This window comes from Crocuta crocuta, unplaced genomic scaffold, assembly GCF_008692635.1.
Source record: "Crocuta crocuta isolate KB4526 unplaced genomic scaffold, BGI_CrCroc_1.0 scaffold197, whole genome shotgun sequence".
NCBI classification, from domain to species: Eukaryota; Metazoa; Chordata; class Mammalia; order Carnivora; family Hyaenidae; genus Crocuta; species Crocuta crocuta.
In genome coordinates this window covers 7,218,985-7,237,944 of record NW_027532002.1, presented here as the reverse complement: position 1 = coordinate 7,237,944, position 18,960 = coordinate 7,218,985, and the positions used below count along the sequence as shown (strand labels likewise).

General features: G+C 41.3%; 1 long non-coding RNA gene and 1 pseudogene across 5 annotated transcripts in view; one reads left to right on the top strand and one right to left on the bottom strand.

The window, feature by feature from the left end:
• Positions 1-16,816, top strand: part of LOC144240986 (uncharacterized) — a 57,480-nt gene extending 40,664 nt beyond the window's left edge. For 2 of the 5 annotated variants that reach the window (XR_013337927.1, XR_013337922.1), the window contains 3 exons: positions 3,669-3,800; positions 8,554-8,602; positions 9,141-10,369. This is a non-coding gene — a long non-coding RNA (uncharacterized LOC144240986). Of the gene's footprint in view, positions 1-3,668; positions 3,801-8,553; positions 8,603-9,140; positions 10,370-16,596 lie in introns of those variants that run through there. The other 3 variants (XR_013337924.1, XR_013337925.1, XR_013337926.1) reach the window with 3 other exon arrangements.
• On the bottom strand, positions 16,387-16,468 carry LOC144241035 (U4 spliceosomal RNA; annotated as a pseudogene).
• Positions 16,817-18,960: the final 2,144 nt, after the last annotated feature.

Below are 18,960 nucleotides of genomic sequence, written 5' to 3'. Positions count from 1 at the left end.
GTTTCAAATATGAAATGGCAAGGAAATATCAAACTCATACCAATGGGAACATTGGAAATAGGCCTACAGAGGTCCCCAAATTTGTTTCAAAGAGTGGCAGTGGCTCACTTCCCTGAAATACAGTGATATCTCAAGGAAGATTTGGGAGACCCATCTTTCTAGAGGGCTAGAGGCAAGGAAGGTACCTGTAATAAAGTCTCTATGTAAAGTGGGAAAATGGGCTGTCTAATATTAGGAAAACTCTTCCTACAAGTATTCTCAAGGCTTTCCTTCACCTCCTTCAAGATTTTCTCAATTGTTACTTTCTCATTGAGATGTCCTTGACTGCCATATTTAACCCATCCCACAGCCCCCAACCTGGGATTACTGGTTCCTTTTGGCCTGCTCTATTTATTTTCCCTAGTACTTACCAGTTTGCTCATTCATATGAGTAATTCACTCATTATTATGCTAAAACATAAGCTCCTGAGAGCAGGACATTTTTGTTGTTTTTGTTCATTAGTATAATGAAGTGCCTAGAATAGTGCCCAATGTATAATAGATTCTCAGTAAATATTAGTGGAAGAGGTTATGAATTGTCCCCAAATGGCACATACCTTTTTCTTCTTCTGATCGGTGGTTACCTTCTTCTTACTGGACACACCCTGTCCATCAGCACACAGTGAGGGTAAACACCTGGGCTTCATTATTACCTACATTACTGAAAAATAAATATTGTTCCTTTTTGACTTTCTTAATATCAGTGTGATACCCATCCTCCATAAATATTTCTACATGTTTAAATCCTACTCAGTTTGCCACCTTCTATAGTCAGTTAGTCTAAAATGTGTATTGAGCACCTACAATGTGTAGAGTTGGTGCCGGATAGTCATTGGTGATGGCCGGCATGAGGGGTACATTGTGGACTTAGTAGATTAGTACGTGTTGCCTAAAGCTTCCCTAATTTCCTGATATTCTCCCAGTCAACTCTATCACACTTCTTTATGTCAGACAAGATTACTACGTGCTTGTCCATCAGTCATGCTTCCTGTTCGCTATCTCAATTTAGTTTGGGCAACAATGTGCCCAGGAGTTGAGTCATCCTTGCCCTTCATCAGTCATGGCAACCACTTTCCTTTTTGCCAGTGATTGTTCTCCGAGTGGGGATATAGCCCAGGCTTGGTAAGTGAAATGTAATGAGAATTCCAGTGGAGGACTTGGGAAAGATTTTTCTCTTTATAGATGAATTGTCAACAAAATGTTCATTAGAAGAAGGTCAGTAAGAAATTGTGATACACATCCAGTAACGTGATCTTCCATGATATGCCCTGGAAAAAAGAATACATTTTTATAGGCAACATGACTCCGATGCAGGGATAACTTGAACCTTTTTGTTAAAAGACAGACTCAGCATCAGTATTTTTAAACAACATATCTTGCAGGTGTGCATGAGTGGTTGTTTGCACTTTGTAGAGTTGTGGTGACCCTAGATCAGGGTGGAAGACAAATAGACATTTGAGGTTCTCCAGGTTGGTGAAATCAGGGTGCATGACTGAGATTTCTGAATAGTCTTTGGAATTTCCTGCTGTCAAGGAAAATCTCAGGGCTGCTTGAGATGGGGGTGAGAGTGGTGTTTTGGTTGTGCCATAAATATTTAAGCAAATAAAACATTAGACTGCGGGGCATTTGGTCCTGCTCATGATATATGAAATATCCCACCATCGTTTTAATCTACCTTTTCCTGCTTACTTTATAAGACTCACCACTTGTGATATTTTGTTCACCACTTTTTATTCTTTGCATAAATTGCCCATTATTGCTTTTATCCATTTTTTCCATTGGTTTCTTTGTCTTTCCTTTGTCAATTTATAGAAGTTCTTGAAACATTTTGGATTCTCATCTTTTGTCCGGCTCATTTCAAATGTCTTTCCCTAATTTATGGTTTTTCTTTTAATCCTATGGCTCTTAAAAAAAACTTTTGCATCTTAGAGAATTTCAAACATATGCAAAAATAGAGAGACTAGTATAATGAACTCCCAAGCAGCCATAACCCAGTTTTCACATTTATTGACTCATAGCCAATCTTGTTTCATCTATGATCCCTACTCATTCCCCTTACCTATGGATTATATTGAAGGAGATGTGACATCATGTAATTTCATCTACATGTCTCTGAAGATAAGAACTCTTTGCTACTTGGAGACCCAGCTTTGTGTTCTGATCTATTTGATAAAAATCAAAGTCCTGGTGATTGTTAGAACAGGAGAAGAATGAACTCAAATCATGGCTTGATTTTCATAGGTAATTCTGTTGGCTGTAAGAAGGAACTTATCTCATAGGGAATAAAATGTGGGCTTTTTCCTGTTTCCTGTTGGTTTTCTTTCTTTAATACTTAGTCTAGGTGGTCTATTCATTGTATGTTCAGCACTGTTGTTGTTTTTTAATGTTTATTTATGTTTGAGAGAGAGAGAGCGAGCGAGCGAGCAGGAGAGAGGCAGAGAGAGAAGGAGACAGAGAATCTGAAGCAGGCTCCAGGCTCTGAGCTGTCAGCACAGAGCCCGATGTGGGGCTTGAGCTCACGAACTGTGAGATCATGACCCGAGCTGAAGTCAGACGCTTAACCAACTGAGCCACCCAGGTGCCCCAGCACTGTTGTTTTTTAAAGGTACTTAACTCAAAATATATGGTTGTCCTCTGGTAAAGGCACCTCACTGATGTTAAACTTATAGAAGAATCTGGAAAGAGCATTCCATCATTCAGTCCCTGTAAACGTATCATCATATCAAATTACCTCTTGTAAATTATTCATGTACAGGGTATTTTGTCGCTAAGTTTCACCATTTCATTTGCATACCTCTCAAAAATGATGTTTGTAATTGTTATTTTAAGCAACACTTCATTAGTGATTTCTGTCTGTTTTTATAAAAATGTCTAAACACAATGATTTTCTATTAATTAAAAAAATACACACAACTATTTTATTGTTATATTATCTTTCCCTTAAAAGGAAGGAAGAGACTATTAAGTAGCTGATAGTATATTAAAGAGTAACTAAGACTAGCACATGACCACTGGCTTTTTCTGCCTTTTCTCCTTCGGTTTTGTGTCCTTTAGGGGACTGTGATTATTTGCAGCTCTGTTTCTTTTCTTCAGGGCCTGCTTGACACATTTGATCCCGAAAAGCTCCTCCCTTTCCTCTGATGCTGCCTGCACACTTGCTGGGTTTACAGCTCTCCTCGTCCTTATTCCATAGTTGTCTGGCAGGGATAAGAATTGTGAGCTTTTGATCCTTGTATTTGACCTCGATGAATCTGGCACTCTCAGACTTCCAGCTGAAGCCCGTTCTCTGTAGTTGTACTGCAAAGAACCTTATGGAGTAGGGGGCCTTCTCTGAGCTCTTGAATCTTGGCCACTTTGTGCTTTCTCGGCCACTTTATGTTTAGCAGTTGAGTTCCACTGATCTAATGAAGCTCTTCTCTTGTTTCAATATCTTGACATGTATCTTTTCCGTCTTCATTACCAGAGCAACTCTAGGGAACAGGGAATCCTCAAACAAGATTTTAAGATGTCTTCTGTATTAGGGTTCTTCGGAGAAAGAAAAACCGATAGGATCTATATAGAGATTTGTTAGGAAGAATTCGCGTATGCCATTATGGAGGCTGAGAAGTTCCATGATCTGCTGTCTGCAGGTTGGAGATCCAGGAAAGCTGGTGGTGTAATTCAGTCCGGGTCCAAAGGCCTGAAAACCAGGGAAAAGGATGGTGTATATCCGAGTCCAGGGGCAGAAGAAGATGAGATTCCCCAGTTTAGCAGTGAGACAGGTAATGTTATGCCCAGATCGCGAGAACCCCAAAGACCACCGAGGAGCCGAGTCCGATGCAAACACGTGAGGGTCTTTATTCAAGCTCGAGCAGGGTCTCCAACGCACACGGCACAGCTGTGATGGTACGGAACCCCGAACTCAGGGTCGCAAGGCTTTTATTGCGGTTACAGTGGGATTTGGGGGCTTTCCAGCGTGGCACTCCCTGATAGGTTGATTTTTAGAACAGGCTGTCCTGTCAGTACCCGATTGGCTCGGCCCATCTGGCCTGACCGCAAACTGCCAAGAGGCACGTCTTGGGACATAGGCGCCTCTTTTAAACTGATTGGCTGTTGCTGTTGCTAGGGCAGTAACTAAGGGCAGGCTGCCTAGTTCTTCCTGCGGGGTTTCCTGGATCTGAGTTCGGGCCTAGTTCATCCTCAAGATGGAGGCCTTTTCTAAAATGGAGTCAGTTAGGTTTAGATCTCACAGTAAAAAGGGGCAAATTTCTTCTTCCTCCCCGTTTTGTTCTGTTCAGACCCTCAGTGGATTGGATGACGCCCAGTCACACCAGGGAGGGCCATCTTCGTCACGGAAGCCTCCAGGTCAAATGCTAATCTCATCAGAAGCACCCTCACAGAGCACCCAGGAACAATGTTTAATCTGGGCGCCCTAGAGCCCATTCAAATCGACACATAAAATTAATCATCACACCTCCCTTCACATGTATATCCGTTGTAAAACATTTGTTCTATTTGATCCCAGAGACTTGCCCTTCCTTTAATTAATTTTGGATATTATAAATATTAGCCCCTCCTCCACCACCGTGCATCGTTTGTATTTTCTCCAGTTATTCATCTGATGGCTCATTTAAGCAACATCTGCCTATCTCCACTTTATAATGGCTTTTGTATATTTAGTGAATGCTTTGAAAAAAGACCCTCATTCCTGACAAATATGTATCTTTCAGTACCTTTGTTTCCCAGCTCCGCGGAACGCATCTGAGAGACTTGCTGTAATATCTAACCTCAGGCAAAAACAACTTGCACTGCTCTGTGACTCAGCTGGTCCATTTCTCTAATGGATACAAACCCACATTTCTCTTTTTGTAAATGACTGTTTATGAGGTTTGTCAATCAGGAGAAAGGGTGCTGAGCATAATGAACTGTCGATCGGGTTCCCAGTTCTGACTCTTGATTGCAGAGCCCTGCTACTACTTATATATGTATCGCTTCTTCACATGAAATAACGGACTGACACCACCTTACGCGCATCCCCTGCAGGCTTTCCGCCACACTCCTGGCAACTAAAAAGCCCTGAGGAGCACCCAAGGGGATTTCACGGATCTGTAAGAGGAACAACCTGTTAATTGAGCTTGGTTATTCTGTGGGGAGATCATCCAACATAATACATGCCTAATGGAATAATATACAGCATTAGCCAGCTCAGAGCTCTCGGGCTGAGCTTGCCAGAAGAAAGAGCACCATGTCATGAATAAGCAAAGAGGGTGGGGAATCCCAGAGGGAGTGGAATTTGCCCAGAATCCTCCTCAGTTCAGCCCTGAGGTTTTTATCAAGGGTCTTCTGTGTACCGAGTGTAAGGTCAGAGACTTTAATATTTCTGAAACTTGTGGGTAAGGAAAACAAGCTCTAAAGCCTTATGGGATGCCATTTAATCGAATTCCACAAACTAAGTATTTGCCAAGAGACAAACAGTTCAGAGCATAGAACTTGCTGCAGCCAAATCCAGCCATGAGACATAATTAAGAAAATGATCAGTGTGTCTCTAAATAATGCATTTTTATTTTTCTGTATAAACTACATGCCAAAAAGGAGCTGGCCAATAGCAAGTTTGAATGTCAATATTGCTCTTTTAAAGATAGCCATCCTTTGATTTGGAAAATAAAAATGTGCTCCTCTCTCTCACATGGCCATTGTCTCCAGTGTACCTATTATGACAAATCATGTGACAGGAAAACAAATGTGTTCTGCTAACAGCGCAGAATAGCACACTTGTATCAATTGTTTTCCGGTAGGAATTAAAAGGTTTTTGGGGTTTTTTTTTTAAGGTACGGATACATGATCAAGTCTTATGAATGGATGGGATGATAATTATCTGAAATATAATTTAAGGTGTACCTATAAAAGGATGCCCAGCCCAAAATATTTTCTCCATATTTATATCACAGGACCTGAAATTCACTATGCACTCTTAGGAGCTAAAGTATCTCTCCAGTTTCTATTCCTAATAGTTTTGTTTATAAATGCTTATTTATTTCTTTTGAGAGACAGAGAGAGTGCGTACACATATAAGTGGGAGAAGGGGCAGAGGAGAGAGAGAAAGAGACAGACAGAAGAGAGAGAGAGAGAGAGAGAGAGAGAGAGAATCCCAAGCAGCACAGAGCCCGACATGGGGCTCAGTCTCACTAACTGTGAGCTAAAATTAAGAGTCAGATGCTTAACCAACTGAGCCACTCAGGTGCCCCTCAATTCCTAATAGTTTTAATGAGAAAAGGTAACTCATGAGCACATCAATAAACATTATCATCGTATGGAAGGTTTTCCGTGGATACATGTTTCTTTCAGAATCCTCAGTTTGAGATTGGAGACAGGAGAGTGGAGGATTTATCTAGAGCATGAGGCTTTCCTAGGGAGGGACCGAAAGATAAATAAAACTGGTGTTGGAGGCCTATAATTTTCCAGGCATTGTGCCTAAGGCCATCATGATCAGCTCAACAAGTATTCCTCGCAACCCAGGGAAACTGACATTTATCAGCCAAGCCCCTTGTAGAGGCGGGGAACAAAACCAGACTTAAACAAAAGGTTGTCTTTATTTTTGTTTTTTTAAGTTAGGTAACCACAAAGTCTAGAGGTTCTTTGTTTCAGTTATAGCTGGTTCTGGGTGCTTAAACTATGCCTTTAAAATCTTTTTGGTGTTTTTTTTTCTTTTCTTCTTCTTCTGGGGCATCTTTATGTTCAAGCAAGTTCTCTCCCATGCAGATTTACATGTCCCCTGCTTTGGTTTGTCATCTCAAGTGGAGAAACAAACTCTTTCTCTTAGCATCCCTCTCCACCCCAGATGGAACTTTTAAGGGACTTGGAGGGGCCGCTGCTTAATTAGCTCTATGCTCACCTCCGTGGTAGGGCTTCCTAGACCAGTACCAGCACCCATGAAGGCACCAGAATGCCTGGATGGAGTCAGTACTGAAGGAAGCATGCAGTAGGCGATAAGAGACATGAAAATGGAAACGCGCGTTAGTTTTCTAGTGTTACTGTAACAAATTACCATAGATCTAATGGCTCTAAGCAACACATATATATTATTTCATACTTCAGTGGATAAGTCTGATATGGTCTCACCAGCTTAAAATCAAGATGTCTACGGGGTGCATTCTTTCTCAAGGATCAAGGGAAGAATGTGTTTCCTTGCTCATGCCGGTGTTGGCAAGATTCAGTTCCATGTGGTAATAGGACGAAAGTCCTCATTTCCTTACTGGCTGTGGGTCATGGTCACTCTCAACTAGAGGCCTCTGCATTTGCTTTCTCATGGCTTCTTTCATCTTCAAAATCAGCAGCAATGGGTCAAGTCTCTACCTTGGTTTGAATCTCTCCTGCCTCTTCTTCGTTGGATTTCTCTCACCACAGCTAAGATTCTTCATTTTTCAGTATTCATTCATTCATTCATTCAGTATTCATTTCAGTATTCATTCATTCATTCAGCCATTAGATTGGACTTTAATCACATCCACAAAGCCCCTTTTGCCATGTAAACTAACCTATTCACAGGTGTTAGGGTTTAGGAACAGGACATCTTTTTGGGAAACCGTTATTTGGCCTGCCGGAGAGGAGGTAGGCAAATGCCAAAAACAGACTATCAAATCCACAATTTTTAAGGAAGGAAGTAGTTACAACTGAAGCTTCCAAGCATACCCTCACATATAGTTCCTTCAAATGGAACTTAGGTGACTTAGCAGGAAGCCCCCAATGCCTAATCTTTGACTGTAAAGAACAATCAGTTCTATCTGTAAAGGTACTGAGTACTTGGTGTGCACAGGGGAAGACTCATGGAATGATGAAGGAGGAAGGAGACAGCCATCTAGTCAGGCAGATCACCCAAACCCGATGTAGGGTCGGCTGGAGCAGGTTAATATGTATGGATTACATTCCCACCTGAACGGAGCTCAAAAAAGTTTTCTTATTTGGGGAATTCCTGCAATAATTCAGTCCTTTCGAGAGGCATGCTAATATAAATCGTTAAGTCTTAGCTGTACCTTCCCTCCAGGAGCCAGGCTCACTGCTGTCTGAGTAGCCTAAGTGTTGTAGGCAGTTGGCCAATTTCTGTTAGTTGATTCGTTCCCTCTCATTGATCAACGTTCCAGCTCAGGAATCCTCTGACCTCTAAACTCAGGCTCACCTTTGGTTATCAAAAGATTGATGTCTAAAGTTTACATCTGTATACTATAACAACAATCTATGTATCAGTCTATCCATCTAGCTATCGTCATGTAACCACCCATTCATCATTTGTCAAAAAAAAATTGTTAAAAATAACTAAGCTTTTGGATTCAGCAAAACTCTCAAGATCAATTTTATTTCTCTTGCAGTTGGAAAATGAATTTTAAATTATTCATGTTAACACCCTCCAGATAAATTGAACTTTTAGAGTATTTAAGAGTATTTAAGAAAAGCTTAGTAAAGTCAATCTTTTACATTAATGGATTTCATTTTTAAAATATTAATTTCACATTAACCATTGCTTTTTTTTTATTTCTGCAGCCATCTCATCAACAATTTCGAGAATCATTAATGTTAATAAGTAAAAAAAGTAAGTTATTAAAATTTTAGCATTATAAAACACTTTTCTTTCAACTTTTGTTTCTGGCTTTAGGACTCACTGGCTCTCTGGAAGAGACTTTCCATTACCTGTTGCCTAAAAAATGCTGGATATTTTTTTGGGGGGGTGCACCTGGGTGGCTCAGTTGGTTAAGTGCCCAATTTCTGCTCAGGTCATGATCTCATGGTTCGTGAGTTTGAGCCGCACATCGGGCTCTGTGCTGACAGCTCAGAGCCTGGAGCCTGCTTCGGCTTCTGTGTCTCTCTCTCTGCCCCTCCCTTGCTTTGTGCTCTGTTTCTCTCTGTCTCTCAAAAATAAGTAAAACACAAAAAAAAGTAGTTATTTTTAAAGAAAAGAACATCTTTTTAAATGCATACCTGAGCTTACAGGAAAAAAAGAGAAATTCTCTCAGGCCAGCAAAAGAAGAGGGCAGTGAGCTCTGTAGCTGGCATTGGCCTGAAGGCATCTACCTGGTGCTTGCAGCTTTGAGCTCTGGCCTTATTTATGTATTTATTTATTTGAGCTGCAGCGTAACTTACCCCACAAACCAGAGTGTTTGTGAAGTGAAAGGTGCTGCTGCCGCCGATAATCCTGGGAATCCCACTCTTGCCTGGGCTACAGCAAGCTGCAGGGGAATGTCACTCCCATCTTAATACGAAAATACTGAACGATGTGCAAAATCCCAACTTTCCTGAACTCATCCGAGAGCTGAGACCACATGGCAAGCTGGAAACTGAATTTCACAGCGGGGAGAAAGCCCCTCCAACCCCAGGAGAGTCAGGATGCCTGAACTGTTTTGCCTTTGACAGTGGACGGGAGGAAGAGGTGCTCTCATAGAGTGGGGGAGAAGATGTTTCAAAAATAATATATATAATATATATGCCAGTATACCAGTCTACAGTAACTGGAGCCCCCCACCCACCCAGACACAAGGGGGTTTTACCCACCCCCAAGCTCCTCTCCAGTGTCTCCACTGGGTGCTCTTGAGAAAGACTGGAGAGAGTCCCTTTTGGGGACACAGGATACACGAGGAGGTTGTCGCTGCTGTGTCTTGCTGCTCATCTCATAAGAAGCAGGGTCCTAAAGCGGTTGGGGAAGAAGCAGCAAACTCTTTGGTCTCCAGTGCTGTGGAGGAAGGGTGGGAGCAAAGCCATGTGCCTTTAGAGGAAGGACAGCACATCTTTCTCCTCATATCAGTATTCAAACAAAGATTTACTGTTTCCGAGGAAAGCAAAAGTAGAAGCAAAAGCCATCTGCCCCTTGGGAGAAGCATGGAAACCCTTTGGGGTCTGAATGCTGCCCGAATAGCAAACAAAGGTCTGCGAGTCCTGGGAAAGAAGCAGGAATCTCTCTGGACAAGGGAACCCATCCGTGCAATCCAGTTGATCCACTACTCAGGGCACAGAGCAGGGTGGCATATGGTGAAGAGTGGATTTAGGAGGGGCAGGAGAAAAGGCCCAGCACAATGAAAAGAATGAGGGGGGTATCAAGAGTATATTAAAGGAACAAGAGGCTATGAGAAACAGCCCAATAGGCTTGAAAAATAATGAAATGAGATGATAAACATGAAAAATTAAAAAAATCCAAGTTATATATTCAATTCAGTTGATAAACAGCAGATTAGATAAATTGATACTTTAGTTGATGGATAACCAGCACAAGAGAAAATTAATGAAGGGGAAGATAAATTACCCACAGGAGAGCACAGGGAAACAAATAAATGAAAAATATGAAAGGAAGGCTAAGAAGCATTGAATGGGGAGGTTTAACATATGTCTAAATCACTGACGGTTTTGAGTAGGTAATATTCAAAGAGTTAACAGCTAGTTTCCAGAAATGAAAAAAACACATCGCTCCTCAGATTCATGAGGCCATTGATCTTGAACAGGAAATATCACATGTAGGCACACTGTAGGAAAACTTCAAAACCTCCAAACAGAGATGAGGGAAAAACTCTTAAAAGCAGTAAAAAAGAGAATACAGCCAAAAAAGAAATAATAGTTAGATTGGTAGTGGACTTCTTTTTGGCGAGAAAACATGTCAGAACACAATGAAATGATATATTCAAAGTGCTGAAGGAAATTAACTGTCAGCTTGTGTTCTATACAAACCTAAATTTTTGCTCATAAGCAAAGACAAACGGAAAACATTTACAAGCAAAAATTGAGAGAGATGACTGCTGAGAAATCGTCATGAGGAAACTTTAAAAGCATACGCTTTAGGAAGAAGAAAAATAATACAGAAGGAAGGCCCAAAGCACAAGAAAGAATTGTGAGCAAAGAAAATCAGAAACTTCTATTTAAATCTATATCTATATCTATATCTAGTTACAAACAGAGAGGGAGGCAAACCATAAAAGTCTTATAAATACAGAGAACAAACTGAGGGTGGAAGGGAGTGGGGGGCTAAGGGAAGGGGAAAATGGGTGATGGGCATTGAGGAAGGTACTTGTTGGGATGAGCACTGGGTGTTGTATGTAAGTGATAAATTATAGGGCTCTACTCTCAAAGGCAAGACTACACTGTATTCACTGTATGTTAGCTAACTTGACAATAAATTATATATGTAATTTCTCTCCATTCTGTGGGAGCTTGGGTAAGACCCTCAAACCAAGAGTTCGAATTTGTAATACAGAGACACGAAGAGTGACTGCTGCAGTATAATTGGGGGAAAGAAGGAAGAACACACACACGCCTAGAACTCCTGGTGCAACTCTTTTGACTCGGTTCTCATTGGCATTTTGGCAGAGAATGTGAATAGGCAATCTGCAAAAGAAGAAATATAAATGATTAATAGACCCAAGTAAAAATTTGAATCTCACTCTGAATCGAACAGATACAAATGAAAATAGCAAAGGGATGCCATTTTTTCCCTCACAAATCTGAGTTTTAAAAAAATCTCTAATTCTCAATTCCGAGACCTGTGGGGTGAGTTTTGGAATAAGTACAAATTGAGATGATTTTTCCAGAAGGTGAAGTTTGGCAAATTTTTATCAAGGCCATTAAACATTTGCATAGCTGTTGACCGTGTTCAGTCATTGATTTACTCCAGCAGACGCTGCTCAAATTGTATTTTGAATTTGCACCATTTATGTAGAATACACTATGTCTGGTGCTTTCTAGAAAATTACAGCTGGTGGCCCTACCACTGACATGTTCAACTTAGAGCAATCAAGCCTAAGAAAATAAACAGAAAGGCATTCATAGATTTACGTGCAAGGATTTTTATCCCGGCATATATCAAAAAAGCAAAATATGTGGCACAATTTAAATTTCAGTCAGTAGAGGAGTAATGAATTAAATTATTGTAGATTCATACAGTGGGGTTTTAGATAGCCATTAAAAATCACATTAGGACTATGTAATGACAGGGAGAAATTTTAATACAACTTTGTTCCAAAATGAAGGTAGCTTTTTTTTTTTTTTTTTACAATGTCTCCCATTGTAAAAGTAAAATATCATCATTTAAAAAATTACACAATACAGGGGCGCCTGGGTGGCTTAGTCGGTTAAGCGTCTGAGTTTCGCTTAGGTCATGATCTCGCGGTTCGTGGGTTCGAGCCCCGCGTCGGGCTCTGTGCTGACTGCCAGCTCAGAGCCTGGAGCCTGTTTCAGTCTGTGACTCCCTCTCTCTCTGACCCTTCCCTGCTCACGCTGTCTCTCTCTCTCTCTCTCCTAGAAATAAATAAAACATTAAAAAAAAATTAAAAAATTACACAATACAGAAAAGTTAAAGTACTCATAGTGGAGTGCCTGGGTGGCCCAGTTGGTTAAAGCATCTGACTTTGGCTCAGGTCATGATATCACAGTTCATGAGTTCGAGCCCCGCATCAGGAGCTGTGCTGACAGCTCAGAGCCTGGAGCCTGCTCCGGATTCTGTACCTGTCTCTCTCTCTCTCTGCCCCTCCCCTGCTCATCTGTTGTCTCTCTGTCTCTCAAAAATAAATAAATGTTAAAAAATAAAAAAGTACTCAGTAATTTCAATACTCAAAGATAGGCACTTTTTTAAAAAAAATGTAATTTATAGTCAAATTGGCTAACAATAGATAGGCACTTTTGATACAAGTCCTACCAAGGTTTTTTTTCATATGTATGTTCATACTCCTACATAACATATACTGCAAAAAACAGATGATAAAACTGCTAATCCCCACAGGGAGACAAACACAACTACAGCATGAATGTGTTTATGCGTGCTGCTGGGAATATGGACGGTTTTTATTTCACTTATGTCTCTTTTACTTCCAACATGCCTACAGTTAGCATAAGTACGTACTTTCTAAGAAAAACATTTTAAGTAACATGCATGCAGTAAATGATTTGATATTAAGCTAACTTAGGACTATTTCTTTCAGTGCTTTAAGTATAAAATATAGACATATTCCTTTTGTGAAATGAGAAATAACACTCATTAATCACTTTGCCGTCTTCCTCTTAATGAAGACATGCAGATGCATATGCAAAGAAGCTCAACTTCTATTATGAGGCTATGACAGGAAGCTCTGAAAAAGAGAAGGTAATGATACAGTTTGAAAAGTGGGAGGGCAGAGGAAGGTGAGTGGTGGCAAAAGATTTCCACTCTGAATGCCTTAAAAGTGCTGCGTGAATGCGATCGTGGTCTAACAATAATAAAAGAAGCTGGCAAACAGCATTAAGAAACGAAAGCTAGTCACTACGGTATGATACACAGAGTGTACCAGAATGGGGACATGAAGACTCAAGTCCAAATGAAAATGTAGAAAGTTGTAATACTGCTCAGACTTTTCCCTATGACTCGCCAGATCATCATATTTGACTATTTGTCAAGTTCTGTCAATATTACCCACGTGTAACTCTAGGATATTTTTATCCAATATCACACATTTGGATCAAAACTGAGAAAGGCATTTCAACACTGAAACATTTTGTCTACACAATTCCATGGGCTCACATGTCTAGATGTACAAATTGAGCAAACTCAGCGTCCCCCAAGATCATTAACGTTCAATAGGAAAGACCTAATGTCACAAGACGGTACTGAAGCATTAAGGTTCTCGATATAACTGTCCCAGAGGGAATTGGAACTGGGCTTATAGAAAATTAAATTCCTTGGACGGGGCAGAAGACAATATCAGACAGCATCTTATTGTGTTAACTCTGCTTCTGCCCTTTTGTGTGGAAACTCAGAACAGCCTGCCGCCTTTCCATGGCTTGGGAAGCCAGAACAAAGATAAACACTCCATTGATTCTACAAGCATTTTTGAAATTCTATTACAGGAAAGATTCTTGGGTTTGGGAGGGGAGATGCTAAAATGGCAAAACACCATTGTTGCCCTCCAGAATCTTCTCATGTCATGAGAAAGCCAGGTGGAAAGACAATTGTAAAGCACAGCAGAATTTTTTAACGGGCTGAACTGGTGGAGTAAACATAGGAAGATATTAAAAGACAGTCGCTTAGTCAGGGGCTGTGATCTCTATTACAATGATCACAGACCTTGCTGCTCAAAGCAGGGTTCATGGAGTAGCAACATCCGGGGGCTTGGGAGAGACACAGACACTGTGTTCCGAACCCCGGACCTCCCGAGTCAGAACCTCTGAGGGGTAGGACCCAGTCTTAACAAATCTCCAGGTAATGTTTATAGGTTCTGAAGTTTTGAGAAGCAACATTGAGCTGAAGTACAGACCCTTGTGATGTAAGAGGGCATGACCTTTCCTGTTGCTTGTTTCATAATGCATAATTTAAAAATCAATGATTATATATGCTCATTATAGAAAAATTAGAGAATGTGGAGTGATACAAAAGGTGCCAAAAATTACCTTTATGAATTATTAGTTGGGTTTCTCCAGAGAAGTAAAATCAATAGGATATATGTATGTATATATATGTGTGTAGATAGATAGATAGATAGATATGGATGCTCATGCCAGTATATACTGGCTCATGCCAGTTCTTTTATGTATGGAGATGCATGCTTATAGAGGCCAAGTCCCAGATCTGCGTTGTGTGTAAGCAAGCTAGAGACTTAAGGGAACTGATAGTTTATTTACCGTCCAAAGGCCAATAGACTTGAGACCCATGATGAGTCAGTGCTTTAGCTCAAGTTCAAATCAACAAAAGAGTTGATGTAGTCTGAAAGCTGTCAAGAGTTCTCTCTTACTCAAGGGAGGGGTCTACTTTTAGTTCTAGTCACTCAACGGATTGGATGGAGCCCACCCACATGAGGGAGGACCATCCACTTTCCTCAGGCTACTGATGAAAATGTTAACCTCATCCAAAAACACCCTCACAGAAACACCCAGTAGGGTAATCTTTCATCAAATGCTGGGGCACCCCATGGCCCAATCAAGTTAACACATAAAATTAATCATCATACCTGAATTAACCAATATCAACATGTTGGTTTATTTAACTTGCCACCTTTTCAGTTTCACCCCGGAGGAATGAGTGTGTATGTGGATGAGAATAAAATCCTTGAATAGAAAGAGCCAGCTACAATATTTCTTGTCTCTCTGCAGCCGCACCAATGGAAGTGGAAGGCTGATGCTTTCACCTACGATACCACCGCTTCCTGTCCAAGATGAAGGTTTCACTTTCATATATTCATAACACATAAGAAGTTGAGGGGTTTTTTTCCCCAAAGCAATTTTTTTTTAGCTGTGGCGTGAAGTATTTCTCTGGCATAAATATCACCCTTCAACCCCATCTGAGCTGAAAATCCCATTTCTAATCTTCTTTCTGATTGAGAAATGATAGAGTGGATTTGCTGGCAAACATCTGCCTCGCTGACAGCTGGCTGCTCTGGTGGGAAAGGCTCAAAAGTAAGTGCCTGGTGTTTACGCTTATTCATCGAGAAATATACTTTTAAAATCATAATATGGACAAAATGTAAAGACGATTCGCCCCATGTTGATTAAGAGATTTTTGTGCTAATATTAGATTTTATTCTATTTTCTCACATCGTGATGGCTATGGTTACGTGATCTTATGAAAGACCTTGACAAGAATTTGATTCTCTCTCTTTCCTTTACCACCAGAGACAGCCCTGGCAAAATCATGGGGCCAACAATAGCCCTTGCCGTTCCTCCTTGACCCTTTTGACATTATAATTCTATCATTCCTGTTAGGGATTCCAAACGTTAGCAGCACAATGAAATCACCTGGAACTTTTTTTTTTAATGTTTATTTTTGAGAGACAGAGCATGAGCATGAGCAGGGGAGGAACAGAGAGAGAAAGGGAGACACAGAATTGGAAGCAGGCTCCAGGCTCTGAACTGTCAGCACAGAGCCCGATGCGGGGCTCAAACTCACAGACAGTAGATCATGACCTGAGCTGAAGTATGACGCTTAATCAGCTGAGCCACCCATGTGCCCCTGGAACTTTTAAAAATATTGATGTTTGGGGGTGCCTCGGTGGCTCAGTTGGTTAAACACCTGACTCTTGGTTTCAGCTCAGGTCATGATCTCACAGATAGTGCGTTTGAGCCCCACGTCAGGCTCCAAGCTGATATGGTGGAACCTGCTTGGAATTCTCTCTCTCTCTCCCTCTCTCTCTACCCCTCTCCTGCTTGCTCTCTTTCTCTCTCTCAAAATAAATAAACTTAAAAAAAAAATAAATATATAAAAATAAATAAAATAAAATACTGATGCTTGTCTCCTGCTCACATGGATTCTGATTGGCTTGTTCTGTGGTGCTGTCTCGACATTGGGATTTCTATGATCTTCTGGCCTGCACCCAGGGTTGTGAACCAAGCCCGAGGACACTTGTTATGCAAAGTGTGCTGATGCATCATTGGTATCAGCTTGGGAAAAGTTTTCAATTAGCAATAATCGCGCCTCGGATAAACCTCATTGGCTACGATACTGCCACTGCGCAAAGCTGGTATCAGCTTGGAACTTGTTATAAATGCAGGATTTGGGGTCTATCCCATGCCTGCTTAATCTGAATCTGTTTATGTATGTATTTATATATTTACGTATATATTTGTTTATATTTTATATATAGAGAGAGAGAGTATGAGTGAGGAGAAGAGCAGAGGGGGGAGAGAGAGAGAGAAAGAGAGAAGCTCGAGCCGTCTTCACACTCAGCACAGACCCCAAGGCGGTGCTCAAACCCACGACCCTGGGATCATGACCTGAGCCAAAACCAAGAGTTGGATGCTCGACTGACTGAGCCACTCAGAGGCCCCATGAATCTGCATTTTACAAGACACCCAGGTAATCTGTAGAAGTATTAAAGGTTACATTTGCTGCCCTATGTGTTGGTTTTCTCCTTGGTATTAAAATCAGCTTTAGTGATAAAGAAACTTACACAGGTGGAAATAATTATTTGGTTTTATGTCTTGAGTCCCCTCAAAAGTGATTGATTATAACATGTGTCTACAGCACTGTCTAAATCAAAGAAGTGAAAGTTCTAATTTTGGAACTTCTCCCATTTGGAAGCTGGATAGGAGGGAGGTTTTTGTTTGTTTGTTTTAGCATTTATTTATTTATTTTTGAGAAAGGGGGAAGGAATCCGAAGCAGGCTCTGCACTGTCAGCACGGAGCCTGACGTGGGGCTCGAATGAGCTGTATCAGGAGTCAGATGTTTGTAAACACAAATTAAGAGTTGAATGCTTGGAGCACCTGGGTGGCTCCATCGGTTAAGCAGCCGACTTAGGCTCAGGTCATGATTTCCCAGTCTGTGAGTTCAAGCCCCGCATTGGGCTCTATGCTGACAGCTTAGAGCCTGGAGCCTGCTTCAGATTCTGTGTCTCCTTCTCTCTCTGCCTCTCCCCCACCTGTGCTGTCTCTAGCTTTCTCTAAAAAAGAAATAAATGTTTAAAAATATTTAAAAAATCGAATGCTTGACTGACGGAGCCACCCAGGTGCCCCTGGGATGGAGCTTTTAATCAGAGAGCATCCTTGGCTTCCTAAACTCCCCTCACTTGGGTAAACACCTTCTTATTCTCCCTAACACGATGCCTGTCGCTGCCCAGGCCCTTTGGGTCAGAACACAAGTTCTGCAAAGTCTCCAGTCTGGCCTGCCCAAAGATTTGTGTTTTCGGCAAGGAAAATGAGGATATCCTTACAGGTTCAAATAGGAAAACATAAGTGTTTAAAGCAGAGAAGATGTGTTCAGAAGACTTCATTTCTGTCTCGAGTAAAGGCTCAAACAGGAAAGTATTTACTGAAAAGGCAGAAAAAAACTTCCAACTAAAACTAATGGGTATTCTTTTTTTTTTTAGCATACTCTAAAAATCAGCCAAGGCTAGGTTCAAATTAATGCCTGCAACCTTGATAAATTATGTACCCTCCCTCATTTTGGTTTTCTTAAAGCGGGAATGATAGTACCTACCCCCAGGGTTGTGGCGCATTCTGATTAAGATGTAATGCAAGTTTTTTGGCCTCAATTTCCCCAAAGGAATATGGAGGCCCTGATTCTCACTTCAGGCTGGATGTGACTATACAATAAGGCGACCAGAGCACTGAGCGTGGTCCTGGCACACGGCGAGTGGTTATAATGTGGCAGGTGATTTTTCTGTGTTGCTAGTGGTAGGGAACGTGCAGAGAGAGATAAGAAAAGTAATAGCAGTGTTAGCAGGTCATTAGCAGGTCATTAGGGATGGAGTGAGCTGCCTGTCCTCTGTCACTGTACCATACTTTCACATTCCATCAGGATTCTTACCCAATGACACTGGTGGGGAAATGTCCCAAGTGAGACACTACCATTTTGTGTGTGGGGGGTGAGTATGTGTGGGGTGTGTGTGTGTGTGCATGTATGTGTATGTATGGGTGGCAGTGAGAGAGAGAGGACCTGAGTGTACTTTCTTATAATCCACACGCTACTCCCTGAGGATTCCAAAACACTCTACCGTAGCAACATCCCTTCATTCCCAGGAACTGCTACAGTTAAAAAGTCCTTGTTGTAGACTATTATTTAGCAAGCTCATACATTGTCTTTTACATAAAGACGAGGAAGGCATTACTGGAGCACCTGGGTGGCTCAGTCTGTTGAGCGTCTGGCTGGGGCTCAGGTCATGATCTCACAGTCCGTGAGTTCGAGCCCCCCCATGGGGCTCACTGCTGTCAGCACAGAGCCTGCTTCAGATCCTCTGTCCCCCTCACTCTCTGCCCTTCTCCTACTTGCTTGTACACGCGTGCTCGCTCTCTCTTTCTCTCTCTCTCAAAAAAAAAAGACATTATTATCTCCAATTTAACAGAGAAGTAGACTAAGAGGAAAAACCAAGGTCCTCGTCCGAGCTCACCAGTGGTATGTAGCAGAATCAGGATTTGAACTGGATTTATCTCCAAAGCCCAGGCTTCTCTCATATGTCTTAATATACTCTCATACAAGTGATGTAACACAGGAGTGGTAGGTAGAGATGGAAATG